The 14241-nt window shown below is 39.9% G+C and overlaps 1 protein-coding gene across 2 annotated transcripts in view; it reads left to right on the top strand.

Moving 5' to 3' along the window:
- kank3 (KN motif and ankyrin repeat domains 3) overlaps window positions 1–14241 on the top strand; it is a 35209-nt gene that overhangs the window by 1664 nt on the left and 19304 nt on the right. Inside the window, exon 1 of one of the 2 annotated variants that reach the window (XM_005730228.1) lies at window positions 10520–10707. The exons of the other annotated variant lie outside the window; for it this stretch is intronic. The gene's annotated coding sequence lies outside the window, so the exon portion shown is untranslated. Of the gene's footprint in view, window positions 1–10519; window positions 10708–14241 lie in introns of those variants that run through there. 2 annotated transcript variants of the gene reach the window in all.

Raw genomic sequence — 14241 nt, 5'->3', positions numbered from 1 at the left:
AGTCAGTGTGGCAATGCTGCATATTATGTTGTAGGTCCTGTATGTAATGTTGGATTTTTGATACTTTTGAGATGTTTTGAGTTTATATGGTTGCTATCTTGACAAAGTCTCTGTTGTAAAAGAGATCTTAGCTCAGTGGTTCTGCTATATTAATAAAGTGCTGACTGTGGTATTAATGCTCTGTCTTTAAAATCTGATCAGTTGTTTTTCAACTGAATCTATAATTAGATGTGTATAAGTACTGTAAAGCAAGATTGGAAGTTTTCGAGCTATGTGAGCTTGAAGTCCGAGTTTTCTGTTTCATCAAAGTGTCCACCCTTACCTGGCTGAATCACCATGCAACTTATGCCGAACACATAACCTAGTTCTACTCTGCTAAGTCTCTTTTGCACTGCTGGATGTGCAGCTACTAGAAGACAGAACACACACCGAGAATAGCTGTTCGGTCAGTAAAATTAATTTCACTTTGATTTGCTGACAAACTAAAGTGATCTCCAGGTCTCCTTTATTAGGCTGTGGGACGGTAACCTTGATGTTTAAATGGATCCAGTTTAAAGTTTCAGAGCTCTAATGTGTGGCCATTGTGTTGTGACCTTTGTTTGTATATTAAATAAGAAACCTCTGCAGATCCATCTGTGGCTCAAACCCAAGAGACATGTTTTGATTTTCTGGCCTGTTGTTTTGCAGTGAAGAGTGCTTTGTGCTGCCAACACACACACACACACACACACACACACACACCCACCCCTCATGAATGTCATGGACGTTCTTTCGGTCAGGATGTTGTCGTTATGTTGCGCGTCATAGGATAAAACAATTTGTTGCCTGTCTGGGAACGATGAGCTCAGCAGAACAGGAATCATGAGATAAGTAGGTGAAGCAGTGTAGTGGCTGGTGCTCGGTGGCTCGTCGTTACCTCGCTATTGTCAGCAATTCTGCATAATGTAACCTTTTTGGATTTCTTGTCCACCCATCAGCTCTTCCTTAATTAACTAATGTGGGAGTAGGAAGAAAAAAAAGTGAGCTCATTTATTGGTTCGGGAGTGAAATATAGCAGCCGTATGGATTAACAGACTAAATATCAGGGCTCCAGAAAACTGAAATCAAAGAGGCAGTTGCAGTAAATACATCCTTAAGTCTCTGGATGAAGGGTAAGAGTGAGAAATTGATGGGGGCGATGAGGAGAAGCTGTTCAGAATTTGTGTTAAGCTCTTAATAACTTTGTGGCGCTCTCTCAGGGGAAGCTGCCTTTCTGCAACAGGACCCTGGGGTTTGACTTACTGCTGCCACCTCAAAAATAGCTTGGCAGTAAGTCTACTTGGAGGAGTCAAGAGGTCACTGTAACACTCTTGATACTCAGTGACAGGATTATATACATATATATATATATTTTAATAAACACTGCCTTCCTAATTAATGCATTCCTGCCTGATTTACACCTCGGAGCTGATGGAGAACAGTTTATTAAATTAGAACTAAATTGCATTTGAGTGTGTGCTCATGAGTCCTGCTTGATAAAGTACATGTGGTCGTATTTTTAGCTTTATTACAAGTGGCTTTAATTTTAGCAGGCCAGTGCACTGCGGTGACATGATGCAGGCAGGAAAAAGAAAGCTGGACGCAGCAGTGTCAGGAGAAGTAAAAAATAAAACTGACATATTCTGACCGGGCCACGTACTGAGATACAACCGCCGCAGCGAGACCGGGCTATAAATCAATACTTCATTCGCTGTTGTTTTCCTTCGCATTTTGTGCCACATTCAGGTCAGATTTTGGTAATGGTAATTATGAGATCTAGACTTCTAAAGTAATAATTATGACTGGGAAACACAGACTTTTCTGACATCTTTGTTTATATATACCCAACTTGGTGCTGAGATAGTTTCATCAGTGTGGTATTTTTAAGCTCCAGAAACTGTAATCGCACAACTCAACGAAATACGTTTTCTTCTATCCCTCTGTGAATAGACTGACCCCATCACCCTTATGTGAAGAATTAAATTTTTGTATTGGTCTGCCCAGATCACGGAGCTCTAAACAAACTAGGTTAGTAAACAAGAGACCGCTGTGTGCCTCGCTGAACTTGGTATTGAATTTCTGATTTTTATTAGAGGTGCAACGATACACAAAATTCACGGTTCGGTTCGGTTCGATACTTTGGTGTCACGGTTCGATATTTTTTCGATACAAAAAAATGTTCATGCCTTTTTAATTTGTCATTTATTAAAATTATAAATATATATTTTAACTCAAAAGTACAGTTTTTAAATTTAATGTTGCTGAAACAAAAAAGTAATAAAAAAATATATATATCTCAGGGCTCGCAAAATTTCAAAATCCCTGGTAGCCCTTTGGGCAGGGACTCTTCAGTTTTTCGTAGCCCAAAATAAATTTGAGTAGCCCGAATAAAAAAGAGAGGAATTTTTTGATTGATGCTTTGTTTCCCGTTTTGTTTCCTTTACAATATTGTACATTAAAGTATAATATTGTAAAGGAAACAAAACATTAATTAAAAAATTGTTGAAAAACAAATTATAACATTGTATAAAAATTACAATCATCAACTCAAATACTTGGTTCTAATTGAACAGAAATTTCTATGAACTTGTAAGAACTGTGTAGGACATGAATCAGTCTTTGTCAGATCCTGTATTTGAAATTTCCACTGAAGTCACGGGTAAGAGGCAAGTGGAACCAAGATCGAGGCCATTTGCTTTTTGAAGTTTGCAAAGACTGCTAAATTGATTGCATTGATTTGCTGTCATGTGATTGACTGGTTAGCATTAACAAGCAGTTTAACATCTAATGAAGTGTTCAGTGAGTGCATATCAAAGATGTACTTGGAAATATTTGGTAGTCTTACCCTTACTCATATTTTCTCCTTGGTAGGTGGTACGTTATTAGAGGAAAAATGGAAGTGAGTGAAGAGTTTCTGTTTTTATTTGTTTTCATCAAGTGCAGTCGTAAGAAACATTTCAAAGGTTTCTGAAAGTTTAAAAGCTGAAGCATTTTTTCCTCTGGAGCAATTAGCTTTAAGTGCGAGACCTGCATGGAATTCCCATAACAATTAGCATGCATCCAGGCTTTTAAAATGGAAATGAACACTTTATGCTAAAGGAAATGGTAGGTCTTTAAAGATCATTGGATTTCTGCATTCAGATCTAGATTTTAAAAGGTAAAAAAGCATATCGTAATAGTAATGGTGTTATTGAGGAAGTCTGAAGCGTCTTTCTGTGACTCTCAGATATTTACAGGAATCAAGAGCAGCTCTGTTTCTCATAATTGTATTTGCCTCAATAGTCTCGGGATCATGAGTCATTTACTTAAAACAATTTCGGGAGCTCATGTCCAGTTTTTGAGCTAATTGTACTGAGATTGAGTTTGCATTATATTGTTATCTCGAGATGTCAGACAGTTTTAAAATCATGGCTTTGCAGAAATTTAACTTGATCAGCTTAACTTAATCATGTTGAAACTTGTCGACAGTCCATGTCTGCATATTTTCATTATCTTCATTCCTTGTTAAATGAAATCAAACATTTGTGATCTTTCCTTTTGATACTGTATAGTGCTGCCTAGCTATTAGGTACGCACAGGCTCATGAATGATATGATGTAACCACTAAAACTCAATTATCTTGAAAAAATGATGAAGTTCTGATCACAAGGGAAGGCGGTTTGATAATTCAGGACATCTTGTAATAATCATTTGTACGTAATGAAGACAAGATAATTGAGCTAGGTATGGATCAGAAGAAAATCTCAAGATAACAGATTGTGTCTGTAGTGAGGGTAAATGCCCGGAGTATCAGACAATGTAATGTATGTCCTCTGTTATTTAGAAAAATGGATATAAAGATAAAATGAATGTTGCTTTCTGACCTTCCAGCTTATATGTGGCTCTGATAGGCCTCTGATCCTCAGGCCTGTCGGTTTCCATAAAAGAAATCTTAAAAAAAGGTCAAGTATGAGGTAAATCTATGTACTATAAAAAACCTCAGCTAATATGTATATATAGATATAGTCCTTATAATCCATCCACTTGTTCACAATTAAGGTAATGTTTGCCTGCAAAGATCTGATTCTGCCATCTGAACAAATGTGAAAGTCGTGTCATAGAAATGCCAGTGAGGTCTACCACTGTGGTCCAATCAGACGCTCCTCCCTCTGCTATCTCTGCAGTCTGAGAAACACTCAATGAAAAACAGGCTAAAAATACCAACATCAGCTCAAGTACTAGCAGAGCAGCACTGGGAAAGTCATCAGACTCTGTCCACTAACACCAGGGTGGGAAAACTCCAAATTTACTGAAGACTGGCTGCAAATTTGTAAAGTCTTTACTCAGCCACGCACTGGCCATCATTCAGGGGTTTCTTCACTTAACTGGTTGGTAGAGTGAGAATGGATTTAATGCTTGTGGACTGAACATCTAAAATATCAGATCTCTAAAAGAACCAAACCACAACTGCTTTTGGAAATTTAGACACAACTTTCAATTTTTTGACCGAACAATAAATGCCCTGTTCGACAGGAAAAAATATGTTGGTACTTTCTCTGACGCCATCTCCCCAATTCTGCCTGACAAGCGTCTCTAAGTGTGAAGTGGGAGCGAGGTCACCTCTGTTCAGTGGTCCATAGTGGAACAAAAGTTGTGTTTGGTATTAAGGTGACTGTGAAAATGTACCCCTGCCCTGTGAAGCCACTAAATCATATAAAAAGATTTAACAAGGCTCCAACACTCAATGTTCCCTTCCTCATGCTGTTACAAGAGATATAACTGGACTTTATGGTCTATTTAATCCCTTAATACATTTCATTCCTGAGACAAACTCACTCTTGCTGCCAAGTATTGTATGTCCTATCGTTAAAATAAAAAAGACTTATAAAATGACGTCTAATAATACCAGTGCCACTTTGTTCTTTAAAATAATTTACAGGTTATAACTGATCAATGTATTCAACTATTTACAGATTAGTCTTCTTTATTTTGATCTTTTTAATGCTTGTTCGCTTCCTGGAATCTGATCTGGCCATATCCAGCAGCAAGATTTATCCCAAAACCCTAAAAATTATACTAGTGTGGGCACCCTAAGCTATCATCCACCTCTTCAGTCTGACCATCCATAACTTCACCTTCCTGACAAACCCAACATCCCTGCACTAAGGTGGATAAAACCATCTTTTACTCTTCTGATCTGGCTTTTGTCCCAGGTATTGTAGCATTTTTCTCCCCCAGAAAATCTCTTTGTGGAGTTTACATGTTCTCCCTGTGCTTGCATGGGTTCTCTGCAGGTACTCTGGCTTCCTCCCAAGGTTAAACACAGTGTCATGCTTGGGGTTAGGTTAATTACTGATTCTAAACTGGCCACAGGTATGATTGAGAGCATGAGTAGTTGCTTTGTTAACTGTGTGATAGAATTGATGACCTGTCTAGGGCATGTACCCCACTGGATAAGCTCCAGTGCCCTCTCCCCCTGTGAACCTGAAGTTGAGAAGCAGAAGAATATTGTTAGATGGAGAAAATCAGTTTTCTGGTGAGGTGTGGAAATCTGAAACCCTTTCTTGCTAGTGCATTGTGGAAACTACTCTTTAGCATATATATATTTTTTTACAATGACGAGGCAAACGGCAAATATGGAGTAAACAAGGAGGGCAATATAAGCAAACCATATCTTGCTGGACTCAGCAGGATTGTGGTAATATGGCACTCAGTGAGTCATCCCCAGACTACACTTTGTAGAAATTCTTTCATATAGATGACAAAACAAAATGTTGTTTTCTTGAACAAAACTGTGACAAGAAAAGAAGACACGTGGTGGAAACATTCTGCCAACTTTAAACTTGCTGGAAACACTTAAAGACTTAATCCTAAGTTTTATGTTGCTTGGTGACAAATGGGTCTCCAGATGTGAATGCAACTCACATCTGGATGGGAAAAACTGGCCAAAGATGCAGATCAACAATCCCAGCTGTGCACAGAAACAGCCAAGCAATCAAGAACAAGAGAATTTTCCAATATTTTCAACATATCGTATTTTAGCTTCACTGTCTGCAAATATCTCACAAAGCTATGTTTGAAAATGTAGCTTAATTGGACAGTTTCTGAAGCATACGCTGGAAATAAACACACAATCCTCACATTCAATCACACACGTTTATTGAGATTTCTCACGTGATGTCACTCACACATTGCTTAGGAGTTGTCCATCATATTGGATGTGATACAACCAGTTGTTGCACGGGAAATGCGTATTCTCCGAGCGGTTGGAAGGGGTTCCTGGAGGCTGCTGGCCCCTGCTGGAAGAAGGTACCGCGCCTAAAACCTCACCTGATTTAAATGGTTATGTCTAGATTTTCATGGTTGCCGGAAGTTTTTCATGTGTGTCTGCAAATGCTCGCTAGCTATTAGCTGAGCAGTGGCAAAACTTGAAAAAGTGATATGGAGAAGGTTCACCTTCAAAGTAAAGTTCTTCCTTTTGGCTGTAGCACTAAGACATAACTTTTACTTTGGAGGCAAATCTCCATTTTAGGTTTGTGTTGCACTTTTCACAGTTTCACTATAGCTCAGGGAACAGCTGGTCACTGTTTGTAGACAAGTCTGTCACTTTCATTCAACCTGTGATCGCAGCAATAAGCTAACGATCAAAGCAATCACAAGGAGGATTGAGCCAAAGGATTGGAATGCACATTTTTCTCTAATGACAGGTGATTGCCTTCTGGGCACTCACTGGTCTGTATGTCTGTGTGACTGGATCTTCAGCAGTCATTTTCTTAGTGACTGCCATCAACCTCCACCAGCCTAGTTTTGCCTTCACAGCCAATGGTTGCCAGATGGTTGTGAACCATTTTCTAGACCTGTGTGTCTGGAGTCTTATTCACTTCAACCTACACTGTCAGCATCATTGTTACACATCCAAGTTAAAATCCTGTGGTTAATGGTCATGTGTCTGCAAAACCTCAATCCGTGCAACCTGGCTACACAACCAACGAGTGATGTGATGCTGGTGACATTTCCGTCTTTAGCCTGTGGTAAAAACATTGTAGGGATTGGGATTGATTGATGATTTCTAGTAAATGTTGCAGCATTTTTATCAGAATCTTCATATGAATATGCCTTTTTGGTGGCTCTTTTAAAAAATTGCATTGTTACTAAACCACAATAATTCAAAGGGCGGACACAGTTTGATGTCTTCAAGTGAAAAATTCATAGAAAATAAACAGATTTCAATGATCTATCTTTGTCAGTCTAGAGGTTTTAATACTTTCTCATGTTGTCATAAGTGGTTTATAGCCAATTTATAGAGTTTTAATAATCAGGTCTTGTACCAAAAGGATGGCATAAATTTAGTAAGTAAAAAACAGACTTTCCTTGCCTAAAATCACCTGGCAGATTGCCTCAGGGTCAGCCGCAGGCCATCAATATGTTCGGTGCAGTCATGATCCCTGCACGATGTCCAATTGCATCTTAGTGTGACTACAGCCATAAAGAAGGAGCTAACTGAATCACTGCATTACGGAAAACTGAATTAGAGCCCACAAACATGTATTTTCCAGAGGAGCAGCCCAAAGCAGATGAAGGTGTGTGTAGAGAGACATCTCATAGGCGGTGCATCCTCTGCCTTGTCATTATAACGACCAGCTCCATCAACGATATGCAGAACTATCATAATTTCATCCAGTGAAGGAAATGATAACAGTATGGAGTGTGTTTTAGTAGATTCTGGGCATGAAGCAACAAACACTTGACATCTGGTCTTGTTCTGTAGTTATGACAATCAAACATCTGGAGGCTTCAGTAGCTACTGTTGTGAAGGAGACAAATGGGTCACAGTCTCCTCTTAAACTCAAATCTGTGGACCAGATATCTGGGTCAACTGCAAAAAGGCTTTTAGAGATGTCAAGAGCTGCTTTACTTTCACTGTTCACTTGGCTAGAATAGCAAAGAGCTGAATGGATTACAAAAAAGGGAAATGAGAGAGCGACAGACCTGCAGTTTACATGGAAATAATATGGCTGATTATTGACCCAGATACAAGATTCTACAAGGATTCAGTCTGTTATGATGGGAAGAGTTTGTGTCACCACAGAGGGAGAACAAGGCGTGTTCGGTCTGAAAGGCAACGTGACGTCAGAGCTGGAAACTGACTTATTGAGGGAAACTTGACTTATGAACGCTGCTTTGTTTTAAAGAGGGACTGACTGGATGCTGCTGCTGCTGCTGGGATACAAAATGGGTGCGGTGCAGGAAGTGTATCTAGTTGTGCCAATACCATCATTGTTTCAGAAATAAACATGCAACATTTATTAATAAGAGATGGGGTCTTAAATCTTTGGAAGAGGAAATCAGCAGGATGACCAACATAAAACAACGATAGCAATCTGTGGTAGGTCCGTCCAAACGGCCCAGACTCTCTCATAGATTGGTTTAGTTGTAGCCGACATGACGGAAGGAGAGCCTTTGGTCAACAGGATGCATCTAAAAGAAGTGAAAGTCTTAACAGGGTTTCTGTAGGTGCCCTACTGGAGCTGACCCTTCCATCACTCTTGCAGGTCTCATGAAGTGCTGGGACCACTGTGAAGTTGTTTCGCAGCCAGAATCACCCCCTAAGCTAATAAAGTAATCTATTTGCTTTTTCACTTCAATTATATTGGAATTTCAAAGAAATCCAAAATCAAGAAACCCTTGTGCAACTTTTGCCAAGAGAGAAAAATCAGTACTCGTGCCCTTTGTTACTGAAGAAAAAGTCCCTATTAATATGCACTCTGCCTTTACAAACATTTCGGAAAGAATGGGTCATCCCAAAGGGCTGCAGGCACGATGACCGAGTAGTCATTCCTCTTACTTATCTGAACTCTGCTTAAAATCCACCATTTGCGGCATATACATAGTTGGTGTATTGTACCAACAGAAATGTACATCACTTGGACCTGAGCACGCCCTAGTGGACTTGCGGATGCGAAAAGTATCATAATTTTTTTTTACAGGATGCTGCAGTAAGCCAGTTGGTGAAATTTCTTCCATCCTACATATTCAGTGATCGACAGTAAGTAGTACTACTGCAAAGTGGATGTGTTCAGGAATTCTCAGCAACTACATAAAGTTACAGAGTGGGGTGTGTAACAGTTTCCAACACTCTGCAGACTCGGGAACTGCAGCGCTCCAAACCACCTCTGCTATTAACATCAGCACAGAAACTGGAAGCACACAGCGATGCAGCTCCTGCAGGTGGCCCAGTCCTTTGGTGAATATAAGTTATACGGACACAGATTCCCTGTGTTCAATCTCAGCTTCTGAGGTAACTGGGTTTGGCCGAAGGAGATGAGAAGTTGAGGGCGTGTAATAAGAACCTGTACAAAGTCATTATCAAGTCATCTTGTAGAAACTTCATGAAGTAATAGTCCTGACGAGTTTGAGAGTCGGTAAACAGTCGGTATTTTGACCTTGCATTTGGAGTGACAGCGTCCAACAAACCATAATGTTAACACTTTTAAGGAAACCTAAGGAAGCAGGACACGGTGAGGTATTTAAGAGATCACAGATGGATGAGATCTGACAGAAGTGGAGTCAGTGGGAAGAAGAAGTCATTATTTGATGCCACCATCTGTGGACAGTGTCCGCCCTCTCTCCTTTATTCAGCAGGATCTCTTCAGCTTCAGATCCACCGTTGGAGCGGCTTCAGCTCTCCATGTTCAAAACTCAAGTGCCGCAGTTCCCCCACGACTTTGCTAAATTCACTTTGTGGCTCTTTGAACCTGGAAATGGGGGAGGAAAAAAAAAAAGGCAAGGAGCACGAAAGGGAGTGGAGGGTGAGGGGGTGGGATGGTTTGAAGAAAACAACCAGGCCTCAGAAAACTTTTGGAAAACAGCGTCACAACCAAAGAGGCATAATGCCTCATTGTGGAGGCTGAATGTGCGTGATTGTGTGTGTTTGCTGGAGAATCTGGAAGGAAGAGGGAGGGGGAGGCGGGACACATGTGATGTTTGAATTCAACCTGATTGTGAATTTTCAAAAAAATAAAACTTTTTTTTTGTACACAACAAGATGCGATTGAGGTGAATTTTGTTATTTATGACACAGGAAATGGCATCTGGCGGCAAAAACCCTGCACAGAGGTGACTGTGTGTCACCGTGAGTGAGAGCGCGCACAAACACTTAAATGCTCGTGTTCTTGCCAAATGTGATAACATGTTACCTAACCTCAGTGTGATGCATCATGTGATGGCGGATTCAGTGCTGGTGTTGGCGGCAGGATAGCTCTTTGTGTGTATGTGTTTGTTCAGCTCTCAGCTTTTGCTTGTCGTATGCTTCATGCTTTCCTGCTGCCTTCAGGAAGCAGCTTTCAGGACGGCCTGATGGGTTTCCTGGCAGGACCCTCTACCCCCCTCCCAGTTCCTACTGGGAGACAATAGGAGGTCTCACAGGGCATGGAGGTGTGTGGTGGTGGGAATTTATTGGGGGAGTAGTGGGCTTCCCTTCAGGAAACTGTAGACCTATCCAAGCAGCAGAGAGGCCTCTTGTGTGTGGATGTGTTGAGTTTCATTTTAGTTTCTGTTCAGCCTAAATGTCCTCATGAGGATGAGGACTCCTGTGAAAGAGATTAAGCTCAGGATTAGCAACTGGCTTTAAGTTTCAGATTATCAGATTGGAAGTAAAGATTCTGAAAACGGACCTGTAAACTCTCTAAATGCAGAGTTGATTCTTAAATGGTAATTACAGAAACTCTCACCTCTATTTCAGAAGCTTAAGTTTTTATTAATGTCCATTGAGCTTTGTTTAAAGACATGGCGTGTAAAATCTCATCGCTAGATGTCAGTAGATTGGAAGTCGTAATCAACTGAGCTCTGTTTTCTTACTTGTTCCAATTCAAGTGCATAATTTTTATAATAATCTATTTTTGCTGCTGTTAGCCACTGTTAGCTGCTGTTAGTGATTGTTTTGTTTTTGTTTTTTTGAAATGGCTCTAACATTGTTAGATGCTTAGTAAATAAATTATATGATGTGAGAATGTAATCAAAATGGTTTTTCAGAGAGAAAGTGTGATTATAGGATATTCAAACATGACATTAGCAGGTTTTAAGCTAATGTTAGCTTAAAACCAGCTATCGTTGTTTAACTGGCTTGTTGTCAGCTGTCCAGTGATGTCTAATCTGATAACAATTTGTCAAGTAATTTCTGCACGTTTCTCACGTTTTAAAGCCCTGACTTCAGTTCATGAGATAAGGCTTAAAGTGAGGAGAAAAAGGATGAGGTGTTGATGAGGGTGGAGGAGGAGGGAAAAATAATGAACCCCTGGAAGATGGCTGCCCCTCCTCGAGCCTGGTCTGCTGGAGGTTTCTACCTGTTAAAAGGGATATTTTGCTTCCCACTGTCGCCAAGTGTTGGCTCTTAGGCACTTGTCTGTTTGTTGGGGTTTTCTCTTTCTTATTGTAGAGCCTGTACCTTACAATATAAAGCAGCGTGAGGTGACTGTTGTTGTTATTTGGTGCTAAAAATAGACTAATGAAGATTGCTGACAAAATCAGGCAGGATGATTCAATTATTATATTCATGGATGTACAGAAAGTGTATTAGTTACCTTCAAACAAGAAGGTAAATAAATTCTAAGCAGCTCTTTTACTCTAGACTATTCTAGCTGTGTGTCTGGAAATGCAAGTTCTTTTGAATCTACAAATGCCTGTAATGCAGTGTAAAAATGCACAGATTAATGGATCAAAACTTGATCCAAACATCATGAAAGTTAAATTATATAATGATAAGTGTATGGTATCCATTCTGGGGTGGATGAGTGTGTGTCTGGTTTGTATCTTTGCTTCTATTAGTCTGTACGTGTTCACATTTCTGAATGAGTTTTTTTTCTCTCTCGTGCAAATCAGTCAGACTGTACAAGCTACTGTCAGGGAGAGGATGTTGGCTTTCGTCCCTCTCCCCCTCATCATCAGTCTAGTCGTGTCTCCTCGTCTCTCTCCCTTTTTCTCTCACAGGCCTCCCTTCTCGGGAAAAGGGTGGCGTTGGGGATGAGGTCATTCTTTCAAAACATGGCTCCGATTCTCCAACCAACATGTTTCCTCCTCCATGATCTGGACTGACCAGTGTTCCAGTCCTCGTTAATAACACATCTATGAGTGTGTGCTGGGATTACAGGATACCTCTCCTCTCATGTTCCATGTTTTTTGAGGGGGAAAAAATGCAGCAATATTATTCTGTATTTTCCATTTTTGTTGTAGCTTAAAGGTAACTAACATGCTGGGTTGTGTATCCAGTGCAAAGAAGCTCTGACTGATGCAATGAAGCAATTTTGGGAAAGTATAAGATTTTATTCATTACTTTGCTAAGTGGTTACAACTTGAGTGCTAGTTTTTTCATTCAGTTAAATTCAATTACATTTGATTTATATAGCTCCAAATATGTGCTTTATATTGTAATCGAAAAGATTTGTAACACAGAGGAAACCCCTAAAATCAAACAACTCCCTATGAGCAAGTAGTTGACAACAGTGGGAAGGAAAACGTCCGTTTTAGCAGGAGGAAACAATCAAACAGAACTCGGGGAGGGGCAACCATCTGTCATGACTGTTTGGGGGTATATGCTTATGCTTGCAACTTTGTGCATAAATTTTTGCAGGTGATAGATTTCAGGTGTGTTTAGTGGTATGACTTCATGATGGATGTTTAGTTTTACTTTTGAATGTCTTAGAATCAAGCTGTTGTTGTTCTAACATATAGACATATTTTGTACCACATCCTATGATGTACAGTGGATATTCTGATGATTTTAAGTCTTTCATCGTTTACGCTGGCTGGCTCTGAGAGTGTCCCAAACTCGCTGCAGTAGTGTTCTGGATAATGGCCGTCCCCACTCAGAAAATACAGGTGGTGATGTAGAGGTTTTGTCTGAGTGGTCCAAGAGAGTGGACCATCTCCATCTCTTGGAGCCTGTACTCCTATATCAATCAAGTGGCATGATGCTGGTGTCTTCCACTCAGTCATGTCAGCTTACAAAAATCAAGAAATGCACAACAAGCTGTAATGATACCAAAGTGCTTGTGCCAGCAGACAACAGCAGCTGAACAGGTCTTTATGTTTCAAATATATTCAGTAACAGTAACATAATACATATATTGTAGCACCAGCTGGTGGCTACTTGGACACATTACATGACTGTGTTCTGTAGCTGTTGCACAAAGCTGGCCAAAAAACCCTGTAGTTTACTAGTGCTGATCTGGATTCAAACCAGGAGACAAAACACAATCCTGAAATCAAAAGCTCATGAACTGCACTGCTAGTGTACCCACCGATGCTGCCATTACCTGAGCCAGCCTCTTCCAAATTACAGCACACAATGTTCATACTTATCAAAAGTATTAGACTCTTTGGTTAAAGATACACAAGTCAAAATTTGTCAAAAGCACCCACAAATACAGGCAGTTGGAGCATTTAATTAATTTCCGCTTACAGGTGTTTATTTTTTAAGCGTTTAGTTTCTGTGCACCAGAATAGAGCTCCAGTAGCTATGACTGCAGTTCAGCACCAAATTTTAAGAATTTGTTAAAAACAGAGTTTGTTGACATGGGAAGTACTGGAGCTGCTCAGCCACAGAAGCCCATTCCACTGAAGCTCCCAGTGTGCAGTTTTTGTGCTGATGTTAATACCAGAGGAGGTTTGGAGCGCTGCAGTTATTGAGTTTTCAGAGCGTTAGTGACAAAGTATGTGCCTCAGCTCTTGGCGATGTGCTGTTACTTGATGTAGTCTGACATTTTGCGGCTGAGTTGCTGTAAATCCTAAACAATTCCATTTTGTAGTAATACTCCTTATGCCTTGCAACAAAGCTGACTTTGTTGCAAGGCATGTCATTACAGTACCATGCTTTAATTCAGTGAATTTTCTAGAATGACTCATTGTTTCAGGAATGTGTCTAAAAGCAGATTGTGTGTTGCTTGATTTTATAAACCTGAATTCAGAGATTGAAGGATGTGACCCTCAGTTTGTGATGTTTTGTGAATAAATTGACAAGTTTGTTCACTGAAACTTGTAGTGTGACATTTGAGATGTGTTGTATTGTTTTAAAACTTTTACATTCAGACAAGCAATAATCAAAAATTAGCCAAACCAACAACAACAAAAAACATTTATCTAAAATAAATTAATGGTAGGACCTAGGATGCTGCATTGCATGTGTTGAGAAGGTTACTTTTGGAAAGTAATAGATTACTTTAGATAAGCTAATAGATAATTTCCACAGCC

This window comes from Pundamilia nyererei, unplaced genomic scaffold (genome assembly GCF_000239375.1).
Source record: "Pundamilia nyererei isolate P.nyererei 1_Seehausen unplaced genomic scaffold, PunNye1.0 scaffold00036, whole genome shotgun sequence".
Taxonomy (NCBI): Eukaryota; Metazoa; Chordata; class Actinopteri; order Cichliformes; family Cichlidae; genus Pundamilia; species Pundamilia nyererei.
This window is presented reverse-complemented; position numbering and strand designations above follow the sequence as displayed.